This window comes from Gallus gallus, chromosome 12 (assembly GCF_016699485.2).
Source record: "Gallus gallus isolate bGalGal1 chromosome 12, bGalGal1.mat.broiler.GRCg7b, whole genome shotgun sequence".
NCBI classification, from domain to species: domain Eukaryota; kingdom Metazoa; phylum Chordata; class Aves; order Galliformes; family Phasianidae; genus Gallus; species Gallus gallus.
Window position 1 is genome coordinate 12,777,717 of NC_052543.1, and position 23,178 is coordinate 12,800,894.

Sequence of the window (23,178 nt, forward strand, 5' to 3'; positions counted from 1 at the left end):
AAAACACAAACATGAAGGAGTTGAAGGTACAGAAGTACACAATACATTACTCCTCTTATTCAATATAACAACTACTGAAAAAGAAAACCAAGGCTGAAGACTTGAAAAATACATCTTATTTATCAGACATACAAGTAGCAAAAACGTTTGGAATTTTAGCTTGCTTATTCCTTATATACTAATCTACATACTAAATTTTCCAGTTCCCTTTGCCATAGTCCTCAAAAGCCATTGACTAACTTCTTAATCACAAACCCAAGTGATGTTCTTGCATGGTATCCATCATCTAATCAAGAAGTACAGGAATTTCAGGTTGAGTACCAATAGCAGGGAAAGTAAATGAAATTCACATGGCAATAATTGGTTTAAAAAAAAACTGTGGAATTTGGAAATTCTTGTCCTATCCCATTCTTTACATACAAAGCTTCCCACTGAAAACTCATCCATAAGAGAATACAAGTATACTTTAAAGACAAAAATCATACAATAAATTTGTTGCAAGCATTGTAATTAATGATTGATCTAAAGTACCGTAAGTTTACAGTGTCAGTTTATTTCTATAAGCTTGTTTGCTAACTAAGCAGGCACAGGTATGCTGCCATTTCGTTTGTTTATACATTATTTATAAACAGCTTTAGAACTCTTGCGGTAAAAGCTACAACCAATAATCCCAACAAAGTAGCAGTCATCAGCAGTCAGCAGGTAGCCTTAGAATACAAGCAGTGGCATGGAGTTGTTTAAAGCTCTCTTCTACCACCTTCCGCAGTTATCTTAAATGTAAATGACAGCCTCCCCAGTGACTGCTGCAAGGTTTCAATTTTTTAATTCCTTTATGTAATGCCAAAAAGTAAAGATCTAGGCCTTCTACAAACAGAAGGAAAATAAACAACAACAACACAAACACCACAAAGCAAAAGAAAACAAAAGCTTCATGCTTCTTAAAGAGTGTCCCTGGAGAATTTTGCTTTCCGAACTGCCTCCTTTCATATAAAGCAATTCAAATAATACTGAATCTACATTAACTGTCGATAATTGTGAAATTGCTTAGAAACTTGTTAAAAAAAAACTACAAAACAACAAAGTTTATTTGATGTAGTTTACACTTTACAGACAATTCCTTTCTCGACCTTACTCAGCTTGATGTTACCATCTAATCACTAGAATGAGATTCACGTTACCTTAGGTCAGTATTTTGCTTTGTCATGGGCCTCAGGGCTAATTTTTAAGTTCAGTAAGGAAAAAGTAAACCTCAGGATGTGCCCAGTTCACTACTACATGGGGACATTCCAGCAGCTTGCAAACTCAGACCATAATTGCAAATAATCTTTTTCAGAACCATATAACATACAAAGTAAAATATGCATTTGCATTGATGACTGTGGGCCTACGTGTCTTCAAAAAAAAAAAAAACCAGCTTGAATGCATGCTTGAGAATTTATGGGGCTTTGGACAGGAGGAAGGCAAAAATAAATAAACAAATAACATACCCTTACCTGCCACACTAATGTAAAAAAAAAATCTATGTTAATTCTAATATTATAGACCTGCAAAAACATATACAGACCTTTAAATAATCATGCAGCTACTGAAGTAGCAACTGATTCATTCCAGTGCAACAAAATCTGAATTTTAATATTTCATGAGAGTCATCTAAAGAAATTTTATAGAAGTAAGCAAACCATCAATCTAAATTGCACAGATTAGCAAATTTTTTTTTTGTGTAGTGTTTGTTGTTTGGGTCATAGACAAGATATCACAAATTTAAATTGAGTTCATTCTCCACATGCAGGCTTAAGCTGGCCATTACTGTCAACGTTGTGTAAATTGTAAACTTCTTGTATTTATGAAAGTGAACAAGTAACACTGAAAATAATCTCCTATCTATGGCCATCATATTATGGATTAGAAAATAAGCATCCATTGTATGAACAAGATGTTAAGGACTCGTGAAGATCGTTAATTGTCGGGGGTTTTTTTAAATGATTGTAAAAACAGTTGGGGTATACATACAGCAAAAAGGATCATTGAGCAAAAAGCTGTATTACCACCTCTTGAGACAATATTTGCACAGAGAAGAGACATTCTGCTCAACTACTTGAGCTACATTAGCACCACCTCTGAATTATTTGTATCATCTATTTTAGAAATAGATTCAAAAAGATCCAGTAGTAAGATATCTCTGCATTGACAGTGAGCATCTCAAGCAGAACATAATACTTAGTTATATATTCTCCCACATGAAAATATGTCGTCTAAGAGAACAGCAGTTCCATTTATGCCTATACAAGAAAAGCTTAAGTAGGAATCTTCCTTTTAATAAATACCTCACAAAGAGGAAAAGTGTGCCACAACAGAAGCAAAAGTCACTAAGAATTATTTTTAGTTCTTAGAAGTAGATGACTTCCCAAATCTATCATAAATGTCAGGTCAGTGGTCTGAGATCCTGGCAGTCCTTATAGGTATAAATGATGTACACGAGCAGTCATTGAAGACACGATTCAGCTTTCAGGATCCTACCTCAACCTACAAGTGCCATAGGTTACCACTAGTTACTACATCCATCTTCTACATAGACCAGAGATTCCTGGCTTGTTTCCCAGTCCATGGAACCAGTTGTAACTCCTCACACCCTTTTCCCCTTAAGATGAACTGAAGCTGCCTCTGTTTCTCACAGCAGGCTCCAGCAGTAGTTTGTACTGCAGCCACACTTTCAGACCACATTAACTTCACTCAGTGACTCGATGCTTACCCCCACATCACATATCTACCAGCACTGGGGAGTGGATCCGTCTCATTAGCTCTGCATAGAAGCAGCACAGAGCTGGCTGTACTTATTCACTCCATTTTCACTCCAGTCTCACTTGCGACATACTTGTCCCATTGAAGTGTGCCCTACCTCATCAGCTGAGATACAAACCTTTCCTACATTAAAAAAAATATAAAAGAAAAGCACATTATTAAAAATACCAAAATATTTCAGAAGTCTGTTACTCATGAGCAAGAGAATGAAAATGAGCAAATTAAAAGCATGTTCCTAAGGCAGACATCCTGTGAAGGACTGAACTCTTTTACCAGTAGCACAGTGTATTAAAGAGGTCATTTCATGGCAAAGCCATGGTGAGACACATTAAATATGGACTATATTAATTAAAAGAGAAGAAAAAATTGTAATTTACTCAAGACTCCTAGTTAGTTTTAGATGAAAATGACATCCTGTGGGTAGCAAGTCAGCATGATCTGGTGCTATGCATTTGCAAACTACTTAATGAGCCTTTTTATTGCTGTTATTTGTAGTTGGAAAAAATAATTTGAAAAGAAGTGTTGGAAAGCATGATATTTATCCAAAATAAGCTCACAGCCTGGCAATCACTCTGAACTCCTTGCATATCCATCACACATTCCAAAGACGAGTAGCAGCAGAGATCATATGATAAGCAAAGATGAGATGAGAAAGACTGGGAAGCTAGAATGACATTGGATTAAATTTCCACATTTTTCTTATAAATTACTAGCAAAATACTGCAAGACAAAGAACCGGTTTTTCTTTAGTATCTGGGTTCTATGCAAGACACTCTGAACTGTCTAAATGTCCTGGTGGTTGTTTATATATAAAAGTGTACCTTTACTACTATTATGAATAGCAGCAATGCTAGCAAAGCACCACCTTACCCTTACACTACAAATTACCTACATTAAGAACACTGAACAAATGGGGAATCGTACATCCTGCAGATCACATGAGCAAACTACTGAACCAGGAAAAAGCAACCACTTCTCCATCCAGTTGCAGAGTTAGAATGCCTAAAATTCAAACCTCAAGATTCTGCTCTAAAAAAAAAAAAAAAAAGGGTAATTTTTCTTTCTTTTACAAGTTATGCATTTTCAACTGTTGCACTTGTTCAGTATTCATCCAGTATTTTCTACGGGAATAGCACAGCAGGTAAAAGTCCTTGTAACTTTTTTGTTAGACATTTCTAATTCTTGGCAAGCAGATTCTCCGTTACTCTTCAACTCCATCAGCAACAGTGAACAATTTGAGGTTTTACAGAACTTTGATAATGACATTTTTTTTTTAAAGTATTCTCATATCATGTACACTTTAACTAATGTCTAACTCACTGTTCTGTGAACCTGTGCAAGACTTATGGCGGTGTAGTTGGATAACATGGTTTTTGCCATTGTTATTTTGTTGACTTCTACTAAGTAATCAGCATTTCCCAACAAGATATGCAAAAATGAGAATCAGACAGTTAATTGATTTTTAAGAAGAGACACATTGATATCTTGAAATGTTTCACATATGAATTCATAGCAAAAACTTCAGAAGCCCACACACATGACTTTCTTGAGATCAGTATGCACCTAGAAAACCATGGCAGACATGGCAGACCAATAGGACATCATTAAATATAGAAATATCTAAATTATATCTGATTTACTACACTATAAAGAGCAGTGTGCTCATTTGCAAAATACTGATGCTTGATAATTTCCCAAAGCCAACCTATTTGGTTGATATTCCTTAAAAAAAAAAAGCACAAGATCATTTAATCCTTTGAAAGCCAGCTTTCAAAATTTCTCAAGTTAGTAAGAAGAAAACACACTACTATTAATTGAGATAAAAATATGGTACCCATTTGACATGAAAGTATTCTCTCTGACAGATGCTCAGTGAAATGTTACACCATCTATGTCATTTACTGTAGTTTGCTGTCAAGATATTCAGCAAACCTTATTACCTCTTCTGGCAGTTCCACTACTGTACCAGGAGCTTATCTGAATAGCATGTCATCTCCTACAGTATGGCTGAGTGATGTAAAGCCAACACCACAGCCTTTGTGTTCTGATTCCATGCATTAATTGCCATTTCTCTCAGTCCTAATGTTTCAAAGATGATTGTTACATAATTATTACACCATGGATTTCAAGCAAACATTTAAGCACTTAATTTTACCGGTATATGGCTGATATGCTTAAACCAGTCTGACAGTTGCAGTTGAAGTGCCTAAGAAAAGAAGAAAAGTTGTAAAAATGTGCATTTCAATACAGTGGAAGCAATAACCCCATATAATGAGATGCTTCAGATTTCTCAAAGGGAGGTGTTTAACGGTGTCACAAAATGCTGCTATTTCATTTTTCCATGATGTCATGTCAGCTGTCTTAAAGAAATTAAAGTGTTGCCAATATATATTTTTGCTCAGTGAATTTTCATTAGACATTCCGTTATATCATTATTGTGTTGTTTTCCTAATATACTTGCCTCTTCTTGTATTTTTTTATTATTTTTCTTTCATCTTCTAAAGGTGATAAGTATTTAAATTCACAAACAAAAAATTCCCATAGTTGGCCACCTCGCCCAGGGAACCTTCCCACTAACAATTAGGATTTCTCTTATTCAAGGATAAATGAATAATTCACAAATCAAATTATGTCTACATTGGATTTACTTTGTTTGCATATATTTGAAAAGGACCCATAGATAGATTTTATTTTTTAAAGGATGATGAAAGCTTTTAGCCCAAGGCATGGCAATGGAAATCAGCCAAACTCTTAACCTGGAACCACTTACATGCCTTCACCCAAAGCACTGAAATTGATTTACCAAACAGGATTTTAACATATCTGTGGCCATAGGCAGAGTTTAAAAGTTATTTCTATCCATTTTAAAAAACAAACCTCCAAGCCAGTAATCTTATGAGATACATAAACCTACTATATTAAAATTCAGAAGGTGCATCTTTTCGGCCTTTAGAATACTGCCAATTTCGTAGCTTTGGATAGGTTTTGCTCCTGCACATATTTTAAATTGTTATGTATGGAAGAAACAGTCTGATTTTCTTTAAACGTTGTTCTAATTTTCAAACCCCTATGGTGACCCTATTCAAGCTGATGCAGGAAGTTTACAACTGAAAGTCAGTCCTGAAACCACCACACCAGTGTCGCACATCTCCTCAGTCTAGAGAAACTTGCTTTGAGAAGAGAAGTAGCAATGGCCTAGATCCATCTCTCATAAATGGGAATGATTTCTTTATTATTTGAACACTGAAAATTAGGGTTTCAAAGAAATACCAGCCTAAAAACATTTCCTGTCTTCCCTTAGGGAAGAAAAGAAACTGTCTCAAAAATAAGCTTCAAATAGCTTCTGTTCATTCTCTTGTAGAGCAAGGCAAAACAGCAAAAAATGTCATATGGACTAATGCATTTTTCAATACTATTCAAGTGCTTCCTGTTTTACAGAGGCCTGAGAACCATGATAAAATAATCTGTTGGTACAAAATATAAAGTTAGTTATAAACTTTTTTGATGTCTTGTTTTTTTGAAGCACCATTTTGCCATTTTTCACCCCAGGCACATATTCATAAAATTCTAATCCTTACTGTTAGCCTTTAATGGGAGCCCAATATGAAGATAGATAAACGTGGGAAAGTCAAGCTTCCTTTAAACAATATATATATAGTTACTCTATGTAGCACTGTCTTCTTATTTATCTTCAAAACAGAGTAGAGGTCTATCGTTACTGGCAGTAGCATTTCTTCCACCTTGTTCAAATTATGTCAAAGTAAAAATCTTTCACAGATATTCTCAAGGACAGTGTTCCAAGTTGACATCACAAAGGTCAAGAATAACTCATTTCTATACAACTTTGAAGACTGCTTCAGATAAATATATATTTGTAGCTATCAGATTTCAGTAGATTATTTTTATTTGTATGTTAAAGTTTTTCAAGGCTTTTGTCTTGATAAATATTTACTATTTTTAAAATAGATGCTTCTAAGAGTCCACACACTATTACAAGAAGCTGTACTTGTATTTTCTGTTCCTGCTTTCAAGTCTGCATAAGTATGGAAGATTTGAGAGAACACAATTTTTTGCTCCTGTTGAAAAAAGTAGCAGTACTGACACCTCCCAACTCCCTCCCAGTCTCCGTAATTCCATACAAAGTAAGCCAAGTAGAAGTGCCACAGAGTAAGGCAACAGTTCCTCTAAGGGAATGCTTTAACAAAGAAGAAAAGAGCATAAACACCTCTGGATGCCTTCCATGAAACATATGGAGTCACTTGAAAAAAAAATGCATAAGGAACTTGAAATTTTAGTAAAGTATTGTGTGTCCTGTCAGAAAATGGCTGCTACATAAAAAGCAGAAGTCATTGCCCTAAGGGAAACTTGCATTTTCTTTGCTGTTTTTGTTTTCCATCATGTTTCTCAATGGAGTGATACCTTGTAGTGAGGCAGAGTATCAGAAGGCTTCTATGGGTCGAGAACAAACACCCAAAAAAGTCATACTAATATATCCAGGCTGATAAATGGAGTTCATACATTGGTTAGAATTTATTAGCAGAACCTATCTGCCCACATACTGTCAGCTTCTACTTAGATACTAACAAGCATCATCAATTAAAAACATCTGTTCTGTTTCAACTAATACCAGACTCTTCATTTGCTCACTTCAGATTAAGAGAGAAAATAAGAATCATTGAAATCACACTTACAGCAAATGAGTACTGCTTGTAATTTAGGCACACAAAATATTCTAAAGTTATCTGAAAAAACACAGCAGGAACACAAGGGAAGAAAAGGCATATACTCCTGAGGATACATACCAAAAAACATGGGATCAAGTATAATCAGAACAAAAAGTTTATACCAATGAAGGCTTGAGTGAAAGCCTATTGAAATTGAAGGAAAGATAAATCTTGGCCTGTCTGATACGGCAAAACTGTTCAAGAGTTACATAATATCATTTCAAATACAATTTGAAAATAGACAAGAACAAATCCATGCCTTGTATTTCTTCCTGAGCTAGGTTAACTTAAGCACCTTAACAAAGGAGCACACCGGCTAATGTTCTCACTACAGTGAAAGTAAGCAAAGTTCACAATTCCATTAGCAAACTAGGTTGTACTAGGTATCTTTGCTTATATTTGCCTCATACTGCAAAAACTTATAGGAAGAGAATTATCTGTGCAAATTAACAGTATTCTACTACTATGTATTCCTTCATGTGGTTGTGATATCAACAATCAGCAACTGTACAACTTTGATGTGAAGACAGACAAACCAAAAGCAACAGACACAAGCTGTAGCAAGAAAAATTCTGATTACATAAGGAAAAATCTCAAAGACCGCAATTAAGAAATTCTACAATCTCAATGGACTGCCTGTCATGATACTTAGAATAACAGAAACATAGAATGGCTTGGGTTGGAATGGATCTCAGAGATCATAGAATTCCAGCTCCCGTGCCATGGTACTGACATACTGAATAGAGAAGGTGAAGCATCTGCACTGGCATTAAGGCAGCAAAGGAAGCTGAAGATTTCATTGCACAGTGCAAGATGAGGAGAGTCTTGAATACTTTGATAGATTCACTAGAATCTACTAGTGAATCTACCAAAGGACAGTTAACTCAGACCATCTTTTACTATATCACATAACTGCATATCTGAACTCACCATATCTGAAAGAAAAATAAGTAACTCACTGAAAAAGAATATGCTTGAAACTATTTGACTATAATGATCAAAGTACAATGGAAACAAGAGAACAGCAGTTTTGAAAGAAAAAATAATCCATATTTGATCTAGCCCAAGCTTCCTTTGTGTCAGCACTTTAACACAGCAAAGGTGCTGACAAGAGTTCTGTTAACGTCACTCTGAAAGCTACTAAAGCTAAATGAGGTTTTAAGGACTGCTTACCTTTAACTGTTGGCTGAATTGCAAAAATTTAAACAAGAGGCAATCCGCCATATCCCAAACTTCAACATATTTTACGTAAGTAGAAACAAAGCAAACAAAAATGGAAACACAGAATTCTTGATGTGAGAAAAATAACCCTCACCAGCAATTTCTGCTCCTGCCTAGTTTCTAATTCTATGTTATTTTCAGAATATCCCCATTTACTGCCAGTGCAGTCAAGTTACAGCTATTAAGAGCTCAAACACTTTTTGTTCTTCATAAACACTCAAGTTCCTTTAGCGTGGCATAATCTGTGTTTCCACAATTGTTACAAAAGCAGGTAACTGCTGAAAATATCATTCCAGAAGTTATTGTTAATGTATTTACAAATCACAGCATAAAATTATTTATTCCCCTAACCAGGGAGAAAACAGTTATAGTAAATGCAGCAGAGTAAAGATACTCAATTGTGTTAATAACAGTGGTGTGCAATTAACTCTTGCAGCTTTCTGAACTTGTTTCTATGCCACTTAGCTTCACTTGCATTCTCTATAGTGGAAAGTGTGGCTCCCACTAATCCTGCTGAGTTATGGACATAGTCCAAAAGGCCTGAGAAAAATCACAGAGAAGCAATATCTGGCAGTAACTTGTAACCGCAGTCCTCTGGTGTAAGAAAATAATCTGATTGCACTCCATAGTCCACAGAATATATCAAATACCTGTTTTATTATACCTGAGGGTATAACAGAGTTGCTGTTAGACAGAGAAAAAAATTTACAAGTTATTCTATAATGTTATTTTTTGTTGTTATGCCTTATAAAGGACTGAGAAATTTATGCAGTGTTTCTGAACATCAGCACTAATATTCTGTATTGCAAGGCAAAACATCTTTGAGTTTATCCATAGGTCTCATGGTATCGTACATGATTTTGTCTGATTCTGTAAGGTCATTATTCTCCCTTCTCGAACACTTCAGTGGGTTTTTCTTTTTTCTGAACATTTAATCTGACATTTTATGCTTTCTGTTGATATAACAAAGAGCTTCAGTACTAGAAACATTGGTATTACCATTCAGTGTAATTAATCAAAATTCAGGTCAAGGGAGTGTAACATGTTACAAAATGCAGTAAATTCACTGCATGCCATGAAGAATAATGATTGGATAAAACTAGCACAAAAACCAAAAGGAGATACATTTTTCTGAACCAGAAAAAAATATGTTAATCTTCAAAAAGCTAAAGACATTTTTCTATCTCCCAAAAATGCAATAATGATAGTGGGGTAGCAAAGTCCTAAGCTACAACAAGGATAAGCCCAAATGCATCAGCTGTGGGTGCAGAAACAAAAGAAGAAAATCTGCTTACCTTTGGAAGAACCAGGATATGCAGGGATCTCCACTACCAGCACTTAAATGAGGTTTGGGAAGGGGCAGATCTTGGCTCCAGCCCTTCTGGTCAGTCATGGCCATTGCATGCACCTGAGCTCCCCTGGGTTGACCCTGCCTTCCCAACAGGTGCTCAATCACCACTTCAAGCCCTGCCTTGGTATTTCAGCTACACGTAAAAACAATGACAGAAGAACTGAATAGGAAGCAACGTTATTGCACATCAAACCAGGTGTTTAGGGATCTGAACTATACAAACTGAGGTCAGATTCAAACGGTATGCCGCAACGTACTCAACACAAAACTGCAACAGGACTGGCTTCTTATAGAACCAATAGACCATAGATCTCAAATTATGTTCCCTACAACATGCAAAGCACTTATGTAAATTAAGCATTCAGTGAAGATTTTCCCCAGCTGGTGACACAGCATTCAGTATTTTGAGTTTCTGCACTACCTTTACCATCTGAAACTTGAAAATCCTGTTCTAAAAACTAGGGTATTCAAGAACTGGAATGTATCTTTTCAGAGGCTCAAGAATTACCTAAACAGATCGGGAATTTCATCACTGAGTTTTGAGAATAAACACCCTGATGATAGAGGCAATCACCACAACTTTTATCTTAGCAGATTCAGTTAAGTATTAAGACAGAAGCATTCAAAATAGCAAATTCTAAATTCTGGTTGTAAGACTGGAAAGATACCAAGACAATTAAAATCTCTAAGCACAAGAGACTCATCCTCTCTCTTCACCTGGCTTCTTCAGAGTAATCAGTTCAACACTCATGACTAAACATATGTAGGTCACTTCACACAGCAAGTTAGCAAGAAACTGAACACAATTCTCTTCACTACAGAAATAAAAAGTCATTATAAATTGTCAATACACAAACACTGCACAAACAATTGAGTTTAGAACTCACTTCACCCAAACTCTTAAAGAATGCTTAGAGAAAATGAAGGCCTCATGTTCACTTTTCATAGCACCCTTTTCATGTACTGCAAACTGCAGAGTATAGTTTTCAACTATTTTTCTTACTTGAAAATATGAAGTAGGGTTAGAGGTTACATTAAAATTATTGTCATCATTAGAGAACATCAACATCGTGCTCCATCACAAAGCTCTACAATTTCAGAGCTTTCTGCATTCGTGTAAGCAACGGCATAAACATTAAACCTGTTTAATTAAATGCAGCATAACAGGAGATAGTTTTCGAAAATTGGCACTGAATTGTTTATACACATAATTGCTTTAGATGAGCCACTGCATTTTAAAGAAATTACTTTTTTTCCAATCATGTTAACCATTATCTGTTCTGACACCCATTTAATTGGCAAGGATTCAGCCACTCTAAATAATTCCATTACCTATGTATTAATCATTTAAATAGTTGCTGCTATATCCTATTTGAACATCTTCAGCTGTTTTTGCCATTTATACCTGACTTAAAAAAAAAAAAATTACATTCAAATCATTCCTTAGATTTAAAACTAATTTAATAACATGCAGTTTTCCCAAATATTTATAGACAAAAACTCAGGTTATCTAGTGGGAACATGAGCACATCAAATAGGATCTTAGATAATAGTCTGTTCATCAAAACTTCCTCGAAACATTTTATGTTTCTAAAGAACCAACTAGCTAGTGTAAAAACAAAAAGGGGGAAAAGTCTCTTTTCTCTTTATTAACTATATTCTTGTAGAACAGAGTCCTTCTATCCCATCTCCTTATAAGCGTTTTGTTTCTCCCTTTAGATGAAGGCCTAACAGCTTTACAGAGGAAGGGACAGGGCAAACTCCTGTATGGGTAAGTCAACAGCTCAAAGAGTATAAATACTGTTGAAAGGAGATTTATCAGGTTGAAGTTATTTATTTTTTTTTAAATAAAAGTTTTTGAATTGACCTATTGGTCAACTCTGTCAATAGAGATGATAATCAGTTTGCACAAAATCAAATACTTCTGAGGCCTGGAAAAAGCAAAAAGGATAAAAATATACAGTAAAACATGAAGTTGTACACACAGGGACCTGTAGCAAAGCAACTTAGGAGTTTATCAATTGCAAACAACAGAAGAGAATTAAGACCAATATTTATTACAGGATAGGTTCAGAGAAAGGTTTCTAAGATATTTAGATGAACAAAGGATCTCACAGCTTCCAGCTTCAAAGTTCAGTCTATAAGCAATTAGTTTATACCCAAATGGTTTGTCAAAAGTATATTCAGGTTTGCATCAGAGTTTATCTCTAGTTCTGCAACACCTATCACAGGTTATGGTCCTCAGTTTAAGATTATCTGTATACAAAAAGCAACTAACATGCACCGCTGAAATACATTTTCTGACTGTGCCTTTCCCCCTCCTCCCAGTTTACTTATTCCTTAGTGAGGATTAGCAAATAGGGCTCTTAGGTTATCGCACTTCCACTTGTCTTCTTGTTATTTATAACCCAGAAGTAATCTGTTATCATGGAAATTTCCAGACATTATTTCCTCTATTAAAATCATACTCCATTATTTTTCATTACCCTGGTTTTGCTAATGCAAAATACTTGGGAAGTTAAGAGCACTGCTGATGGTGGAGATAATCATTTTGCACAAAATTAATCTTGAGGGTCCTCAGAGTGACACAAATTTACCAGAGAGAACGCTATTATATTATGCTTAATTTAAACACTTAAGAGACATTAAAAATTTTTGCTTCTGACATGTATTTTAAGTCTGGCACCTTCCCTGAAATTACAAGAAATCACACAAGCGATATTTTCAAGTACAGGTAACAGCAGAAAGTGTAATTAGCCACATATTTTATAGCTTTGTAGCCATTTAGAAATCATATGGATATTAACTGGACAGTGCAAAAGTAAAACAGCCCTTAGAAATGTCTCTTTTCACAAAGTAGTAGTTTTCATGGAATCACAGAACAGTTGAAGTTAGACGGGACCTCCTGAGATCACCTCTTCCAACACCCCCTGCTTAAGCAGGAGTTTCAGTCTTTCTTTTTCATTCCTTATCTTTTTTTTCTCTTTCCTGCCAGCACTCAGACTCAGTTTGGGCTTCTTTGAAGGGATCTAGTAATCTAATGTGTCTGTGTTATGATCCCTAGGTTCCAGCCATCACAGTGGGCAAAGCCAACTACATAGGTATATGAAAGACTACCTGTTTTAGAGGAGACATTTGTTTAAAGTAAAGCATACTTAAACCACCAAAAGCAGAGGTACTTGCACTCTGTCTTTCCTACAGTTACTGATTTTGCTGATGTATGAAACTCCTAGTTAGACATCTTCTGTATTCCATCAGTACCAGGCTGTAACTGTTCTCCTTCAGAACACAGATAGTACTAGAGAGACATAACATATATATCCTACTAGTTTTTTTTGTTACTGGCTACACTCTATAATCTGACCTACACTTTTTTTTCAAGGAGATAATACTAAGGAATTCAACTTCCATTTAAAAATCTCAAAGTTATTTTTGAGACACCAACTCCTGTTGTGAATGAAATAGGATGTTTCTTCCTTAACATGCAGTGCAGTTAGAGTCTTTTCTACTCTGTCATTTGTTTTACTTTGTTATTCTCCAAATTGTTTGAATATATATGTATATCACTTCAGGATTGAGCTAGTGGTGCTACAGTTTTTAAACTTTCACCCTTGATGTTGTAGCTGAGCATGTTCCATGTTAAAATCAATAGTAGTAGTCAAGCCACTAATGTCAAAATGCAACTTCTACTTTCAGTTAAAAACATGAGCCCCTACTTCCATAGAGGTTCCAGAATTCTTACCACTTTTATAAAGCTTTTAAACATTAACTGCATTAACTAATTAATTTGACATTAGCTAAGTAATCTACTGACCAAGGAGAAAGAAACAGGCACTGGGAAACGATTCGTTTGGAGGTTAAATTAATTAAAAGTAGTACAGTAGTGACGGAATTTAATCTCAGGCTTCTCATGAGAGTGGAATCACTCACAGCTACAGCAATTTGTGATAAATACATGGAGAAATTTCACGATGGGAGTGGAATTAATTTGTGTCACCCCTAAGAGTATATGTGTTCACTCAACAGTACCTACATCAAACAATATTAAAAATACACAAATTGAGCAAACCAAAAGTATCTGTCACTTCAGGTAGCATATGATATATGCCCTTCAATATCAAGATGCAATTATTTGCATCAGTAAAATTCAGGGGAGCACAGCAGTGACTTGGAGGACCAGAACATTCTTTGTTTCTACCTGTATATCCACTTCCTTGAATAGCTGAAGTTCAGTATTTATATATTCTACTTTTATCAGGATTGCTTTTAATTCAACAACCTGAATGATGTTAGTACATAAGACAAAAATCTGTGTGTGGATGAGCAGAGAGAGACAGAATTGGGGACATAGAGAAAGAAACAGGCTACCATGCTACTTAATACCACAAACAATTACTAAATAGGAGAGCTGTAGATAGTTATTCAACTCAGCAACAAAGATGTCCACTTGAAGGTCATCCTTAGTACCTAAGTATACCAAACAATATGTAACAGAGCATATGAGCTATACTCATTTTGCAGTCTTTCAGAGCTATTTTTGACAGTTTTGATGCTGATGAATGAAAAAGTCAGATATTTTCTGAGGAGCTTTTAAATTAACAAAGAGATTGTCCATCCATACAAGTTTAGTTATCTCAACACACACTCTTATCAATTCACAAACCTGAACAAAGAGACTTCAGGGCCTGAATAAAGAGAAGAGCAACTGGATTCACAAGCAAAATCAGTGGAAAAAGAAACATCAGAAAGAAGTATGAGAAGATGGAAATAAGAGATATTCCAACAATTAGGAGTGAGGCTTCTGCAGTAACTCCTGATCTATCCACTCAACTTTTTTCCTGGAATTTAACACATGAGGTCTTGAATACATGAACCTCCTACAGGATCTACCTATCCAAATACACAGGTTGTTTTGAATGGATGGTGGAAGATAAAAATTAACTTGAAAGACTCTTACTTCCTCACCCCTTAATAACACAAGGTTGATGACAGGACACGTTACACCTTAGAGACATGTTACAATAGAGCATACCTACAACTCAAAGCCAGAGATGGTTTTGCAGCTTACAAATATATAATCTAAATGGCTTCAAATCTACTAATGCAAGTCCTGCTGACAATGTAGTTGTGGCAGCAGAGGTTCTAGCATGAATTGTACAGTTTTGCCCAGAAGCTAAAGTAAATACTCACATTAAGCAGACCATCTGTAGAAGGGAGATAATATTCTATCTCGCTTTTGGTATTAATGACAGGGTGTGTTGTATGTGCAAGCAGAAACTAGCACTACAGCTTATGGCAACAGCCACATTCACTAGGTGGTACTGTCAGACAAATAATAGCAATGCTAATAACTTGAAAGAACTATTAAGATGAATCAATACAAAAAGAAATTACAATCATATGTAAAACATTTTTGTCTATTCATTGAAAAATTACGAAGTGCAGAATACAACACAGCTAAATTGTTATTGATTTACATTGAGATTTTTTCCACCTCTTCTTGACAGCATTTCTAGAATTTTTATCTAACTGTATATTATGGCTCATAGTGAAGATGAACTCTATTATAAATTCTGCACATCTGCTGAGATACTGCTGAGATATGCCATTCTGAAATTAACTGTCCTGAAACCCACATTTGGAGCACATGAAAGACATTCAGTTTCCCAATATTAACTTCTCTTACATCAATACTTAAATTTAAGTTAGTTTGCATCCTTGTTCACATTACAGAGCAAATTCCTTTCCTCCTTCTCTTTCCTCTGAGGTCACAAGAAATCAAGACTAGTATTTTTAAACAGTTGCTCAAAGAGGAACACACTCACTTGAAAAGACTAACATTTAAGTGGCTGAATAAATCAGGGACTTACATTCTAAATGAACATATAACACAATCAAGGCTTTTGATATTCATATCTTGAAAATTCAATGACTAAATCTGTTTTATTACTGATTACTGATTTATTACATTGTTCCCCTCCCCCTTTTTTTAATAAGCAATGTAAAACTGTTTTAACAAGGTTTTTGGCATGTAGACTTCTAACATCTAGTATAGATCTGTATAGGCATAGCTATTCAAGAATCACAAGTACTGAAATTATACAGGGGCAGGCTAGCATCTCTGAAAATGATAACCCTAACATGGATTGCGAGTGTAAGCACTGCTACAGTTACAGTAACAAGGAGAATCACGTTCCATGTGCTTGGATACAATGCAGGCATCAACCACTATTATTTGTTTCAAACAAAATTCATTCTGGGATGTAAAAAGCTCTCAGTTTGTTGTTTTTTTTTTCCTATGCTGCTGTAGATAACTATTGAAAAAAAAATGTCTGTATTTGTCTCACAGCCACCGTATTTATCTCTACATTACCTATTTTCAGAACTCAGCAGAGATATAGTGATACTAGACATAAGCTTTAAAACTATTAATTTTGGTGAGGGATTTAAACTTCTCAAAAAGGCTAACCACTTGCTGATTAGTCTCCCTCAATCCTCATCACTAACCTGCAAAGGACTTTTTTTTTTTAAAATCTGAGTCTTGATGTTCAAGAAGAGTATCTACTACATTGAAGATGCTCCTAAATTAAGTTTCCTGGTACAAATTAGAAACTTTGACATTTAAAAAGAATTTTAATAGGGTAATAAACTCAGAAAATTTTGTAACTCCATACAAGATATGAGACATCTCTGACCTACCAGCAGCTTACCCAATGAAAATCATCGTTAAACTCTCATGAGGCAGCAAACCAATATATATTTTAGAGTTATTTATTTGAGTGATAAAGACAAAACCAAAGAAAGATAATATAGCCTACTGTTGTAATTTTTTTCATAAGAACTTCATAAATACTTCACAATATTGTGGAATTTGCATTGTACTCAGAGAGGTATTGCAGAGTGCAGTATTTGATATCTATCTTAAACACTGCATACCCAAAGAGATTTTAAAATATTTTCAGTCTTAAAAAAGTGTTTTTTTTTTCATTCAGAGTAAAATCTGAAAGCTCAAATCCATCAGGTTATGTGCTCAGAAACACGACGGTCAAAACTTACATATTTCCTCTTAACAATTCCTCGGGGCTTGAATTCTCACGTGTTATTTGGGTAAGTAACCTGTAATACACAAAACACCATACTCAGTACTTCTTGGCAAGCAATACAGCATAAAGCTTTAACATTACTTTCAAAGAATAGGTATAATCTTATATTCCATTAAATGATGCTTTGAAGAAAATAAAATTGTAATTCCCTTTTTAGTTCATCTTTTCCCTCAATTAGTTTCTATAACCAATGGTTTTATAACTAGCTGACATCCCTGTTGCCTAACGTAGGACTTCTATAGCCCCATTCTGCCACAACCATTAGGTTCAATTCCACAGCTACACAATGGGAGAGGAAGAAGATTCCTGAAACTACTTGAAGTGAATCTCTGCAGTACTCACTGAAAAACATGAGACAGGTTGGTAGAAACATACTGATTTTGGAAATTAAATTAATTTGCTGCTTTACCAAAACTGGATACAAGCAACAGTCATAATAGCTAGTTTTAATGGAACACTATCTGTGTAACCAAATGGACTTTATTACACTGAAAGATGGAAAGGGGAGGGAAGGTAAAGGAATTAAAATTATTAGAAGGCTAAGATGCTCTCTATATGACCAGAACAGACCTTCATTACTAACACGTTTCCTTTGCAAAAAAAGCTCAAAGCAACTGCACACATTAATTATGTAAATTTGACTCCATATCTTGTCCAGAATACCTATTAATTTAACATTACCACTGTCACGCAAGGAATGGAGACAAGCATTCAGTGCACTGTGCGCACTGTATTTGACAATAAAAATTAAAAGGACAAGCTTTCCGTTATAAAAATGATTCAGTACTAGTTTAAACTGATTTACTCTGTATGCCTTAATCCATATTAAGAAAGTAAATACATGAGGTATTTACACCTGATGATCACTGTGGAAATGCACAACGTATAGCTGTATGCCTCATCCACCTTACTGTAAGAGTTGAGCAAGATTGGAAGTGTAGTTATGAGATCTGTACCACATTCTGACACCTCATTACTTTACCTCTCACTCATCATATTAAGAGATCACTTTATTGATGTTTTATAATCAATGTTTGCAGCTTTTTTTTTCCTGAACGCTAACAAAGAATATGATGTAACAAAAAACTACTTTAGAACAAGCCAGATAGGCTTCACTTGCAATTAAACACCTTCTGTTAATCCAATGAACATCTAGTAGGAAGCAGAGAAATACTAAGAAGAGCTGCTACTTAGTTTGAATGTGAAAGCAGACATAACATTGGAAATTAACATAGATACCAGTGCAACAATAATAAACAGTTCTTGCAGGATCAGAGCCTTTCTCAAATTTTACACTGCGTAAGGAATATGTTGTTAATGAAAAGTTATTTCTCAGATTTTTCACCTTTAAGGCCCCTAAGATATCAACAGCAGTGACAGTGCAGTGTAGCTGTTTCTTCTTCATTTGATCACAAAGCAGAAGGATATGAATATAGACACATATTCAAACAAATATTGAAAAACGGGACACCTTGTGCACCTTGGAAGCTGATTCTAAGCAAAGGATACAAATTTAAACAGTCAAAAAGCAGTAGTAAAAACGGCACCTTTCCTGCTGCACCAAACAATGACGCAAGGGGCAAAACATTGTAACTACACTTGTGTAAAGTCTTGGGTAAAGGATGATTCAAAAAATTAGCATTACAATACACTCCATGCAGAGAGGAAACAAGCTATTTATTCTGAAAATGAAGAAACATAAACCTTTAAGGTTTAAGGTTCAGTATACAAAATTCTGTATACTTAGTTAAGAAAATGAAATTTGAGTCCTTATATCCATAGATCTTAAACTAGGAAAGAAACACAGTGTGACTCCTGAAATTTTTCCTGCTCAATTTATCTGTTTGAAAAGCATTTAATTGAATACAAAAACAGCACATATATACCGTCTACATTTTACAAGATCTGTCTCTTCCGATTTATCCATGTAGAGTATGAGTTTATCTTGGTATTTCAATTGGTTATTGTTAAATACCATGCTTATGGGGAAAAAACAAAACAAACAAAAACTCTAGATTTTCTTAACTGTCAACTTTTTTTTCTATAATTGCTTTCTATGCTCTTTGAAGACAGTCTCTTAATAAGACGACCTGTCATTCTGGCTAAAATTTGCCTTTGGAGACTAAACTTGTTATGTCAGATTCTTGGTAAATATGGAACAAAACAGCATACCTCAGTTGAGACTGCGAAAGGCAGATGAGAAGCTTAATGGAAGCAGTGAAATAATATAATTGTTACAGACATGCAGCAGCATTAGCAAACCTGAAGCCTATGTGATATTAAGAGTTCTAAGACAACTAACAAGCTAACAGAATGCAGACAAATTTCAAAATAGGTAATTCAGTAGGTGTAGATTCATTTAATAGGAACCGCTCCAAAGTGTAAATGGCAGCATGGCAGAAATCACAAAAGATGCTTACCAGTAAATTTAATTTTATACAATAGCATAAGTTTCAGTAAAACTAGTGAATGTAAAAGCTGAGCTGAAAATCAGAACCAATAAAGGTATAATTATATATCTGTGTATAGAACAACTTGCAGCTCAGGAGCTTAAAGAAGCCATAACAATAAAATCACGGCAGTTTCCTAGGGACATCAGTAGGTGTGTATAGTATAGTTGGTGTTTATTGAGTCATGTTCAAAATTACATTTCAATGAAACAATAGCACATGCTGATGAAGCAGGGGCAAAACCCAAGAACGTAATCAAAATAAGTGCAGTAAGGAGCATTCTTAGAGCAGTTAATTGACAAGTTTTCGTGCTAAGAGGTGACTGGAGAGGATTGCTTACAGATGAGTGCAAATCAAAGCCTTTTTTTCAATTCCTAGTGCATTAAGGGAAATACGTTTCTTTAGCCTTACATAGATTTCCTCATAATAATTTGAACATCCATTTCTTTCGATAACTTTTGGAGAAGGTAGTTGGTTATGTTAAAAGAACAGTATTAAGCACACGAAGGATAGAAGTTGGCATCATCAGAGACATTTGCATCTCAGCAGAAAGGTGGATAGGGGAAGTTCATATAGCAAACAGCTTGCTCCTATGGTTGCTGTATCTTATTCTTGCCCTCTGATCCACAGTGTACTCTCCTGACATGTTCCTGGACTTACACTACAAGAACTCCACAACAGCAGCAATTTTACATGATCAGAGATAGACTCATGAGTAGCGTTTGAAAACATGATCCCTGTTACAACAGTATTATCTTCTACTCCTAAAGTATATGCATCACCTTAACTTGTTCTAGATCAAAAGCCACATGAAACAACACAAAATTTCTGTAAAACATCAGAATTAACAAACTTCCTTCCTGCTTCCTCTGACTAAAGGATTTTAAAAGTTTGCTACAAACCTAGTGATGGACTCAGTACACACAATTTTCCTTCCTCCTCTCCATTCAGTACTAATAAAAGCTTTAATTTCACCCAAATTCCACTGTAAATATAATTCAAGAATATCTCTTTGGTCAGTCTGTTCCTCCATGTCTTTGAGATTGGAAGCAGTAATAATATCTTGATTGTAGGAATTTTTCTTTAGGTATAGATCCAGTGTGACAGCTCTTGCCTTTTTTCTTTTTTTTTTTTTTTTTCCTCATTTCTCTTTTCATAACAGCACACCACCTACTCACAGATATTTTTCCATTATTCCAAGTGGAACTTTTCTTACTGTCCTCTTTTCCTTTTAGAACAGCAATGAATTAACAGCCTGTCAGAAAGATTTGATGGTCAGGGACCGACAATGACACGAAGATAAAAATAACAGAGGCGGTGATTATATGGGAATCATAGCAGACAAACAAGGAAACTTTAGGGCATGGGGATGTGGAGAAGGGGTGGCAGAAGGATGAGGTCAAGAAACAACTGAAATGCAAGGACAAAGATCATAGAAGAAAAAAGAATAATAAGAATATGACTAACTTCTGGATCTACAGCCCTTTTTATATGATGACGAGCCATGTGAACTCAGACCCTGCTTCTCTTGTGATTGCAGGCACCTAGCAGACTTACTTTTTGTTGGTGGCTTTTTTTTCATGTCATTGAAAGAAAGCATCTCACCAGAGATTTTACAGAAAACTTCTCTTTCGAAAATAAAACATGCATTCAGAGACTTCCAATGGCTGATAGAGAACAAATTGTTCATCATCAAACATGGTTCTCTGCATTAGAACAACTACCACGCCCTAGAATTTAATAATAAAACTTTCTTTTTCGTTACATTGCAGTGTTACAGAATGGAATAGGCAGAAATAGCATTAAATGATCTCCGTTTACCTGATTTGTCCTTGGTTGTTATAAGTTAGCCTGGTTTTCTTACCTGAAAGGAGCAAAGAGTATTGGTTATCACGGACAAGTAATAGTGCAGTATAATTGCACTCTGGGGATTCTAAAGCTTTTAGAGATGTTATAATTATTTGAAAAATTTCCAGTAAGCACTAAATATCCAAAACAGCACCTGCACTCAGCTAAGTTGAACTAGCTGTGCACCACTTCTGAGAGTTAAATCATTTAATAAAAGATTATGCAAAGTTCACTGAAAAAGCCACACAAGAGACCAAAGATCCAGAGACCTTTTATACTTTTACAAAGTATTAATTTGGTACACATGAAGTTGAGAAAATGGGCTAGAAAGAAGATGCAGATGGTTTTCTCAATTGGGAAAAGAAGTTTGTGTTAAATTTTTACTGAAGGAATTAGGCTTTAATGGCCAACTTATATAATATTCTACAAATTGACAGCAGAGGCTGGCAAAAAGAGCATAATAATGAAGGATTTAACACCATCATTTTGCTAATTGAAAGGACCTGACCTCATCAGGATCATGCACTGCAAGTGAGAACGATAACACTGCAAATTATCGCTGCTTTGCAGATGCCAGCATCTCCTACTTTTAAAGAGAATGGGACTAAGCACATTAAATTCTATTGATTAAAATTTAGGTTTTTTTTCCCACCAATATATGTATGGTGTTTTAGAAGCTTTACAAACAGGTGGGGATGAATAAGGTAAGGCAAAATGCTGGTGCGTGCATTCTTTTCTTCCAGAATTAGAGTAAATTCCTCAGAACAAATAATTTCTTCCCATTATCTAATATAAATATACCTTCTTGTACTGTAAAGCTATTACTCCTTGTCCTATCACTCCCTGATAACGACTCCGTCCTCACCTTCCCTGTAAGCCCCCTTGAAGCACTGGAAGGCCACTACATAAGAAGAAATCCAACAGTCTCATTCTTTCTTTGCAGGAGAGGTGCTGCAGCCCTCTGATCACAGCCCTCCTCCAAACCTGCTCCTACAAGTGCCCATTCAGGCTGGAGCCCAGAGCTGAAAGCAGTCCTGCAGCTCAGGTCTCACAAGAGCAGAGCAGAAGGGGACAACCACCTCCCAGGTACTGCGAGTTGCACTTCCGAGACCTCTGTCATTTAGAAAATAAGCTGTTCCACATATCATTCATATTGATACTCAAGTTAGTTTCACAGTATTCTGAGAAATGACAAATGAGAGGCTTGTAAGTGGCGATGTATGCACACAGTATCGACCCAACCTTACAAACTTTACTTAGGCACTTCGCCTTTACTTATACAAATAGTACTACTGAAGTCAATAAGATGACTTAAGCTAAAAACCTGATTCACAAAACAAAGAGTTAGAAAAGAATCACATGGACTTCACAATGGAGCTTTAGACAACTTCGACTCCAAGATTTCTTTCCCTATCTTTGAAGAACAATGTTCTGAATACATACAAGCAAGAGGATGTGAGTGCTAGAAATAAAGTTTCAGTTCTCTCTAGCTATTTTTCCCTTTGATAAAGGTATATTCAATATATGCATACACTAAAAATTTCACATTACTGTTCTTGGCATTTAATTAGGGGGTAAAGGAAAATGAGCAGGACTAGAATTTTAAGCATTGGTTTAATAACCTTTATCCAGCTCATTTCTGAATGATTTTCTTCCTCTCTAGAGAGGCTTCTAATGTCAAA

The 23,178-nt window shown here is 35.4% G+C and overlaps 1 protein-coding gene across 13 annotated transcripts in view; it reads right to left on the bottom strand.

Moving 5' to 3' along the window:
* The window catches only part of FHIT (fragile histidine triad), a 512,804-nt gene that overhangs the window by 436,182 nt on the left and 53,444 nt on the right, over positions 1–23,178 (bottom strand). For 3 of the 13 annotated variants that reach the window (NM_001277802.3, XM_046899956.1, XM_046899955.1), the window contains 2 exons: positions 21,470–21,512; positions 17,152–17,211 (listed from right to left, as the gene is read on the bottom strand). The exons of 6 other annotated variants lie outside the window; for them this stretch is intronic. The gene's annotated coding sequence lies outside the window, so the exon portion shown is untranslated. Of the gene's footprint in view, positions 1–4,954; positions 4,974–17,151; positions 17,212–21,469; positions 21,513–23,178 lie in introns of those variants that run through there. 4 more of the 13 variants (XM_046899954.1, XM_046899958.1, XM_046899957.1 and 1 more) reach the window with 2 other exon arrangements.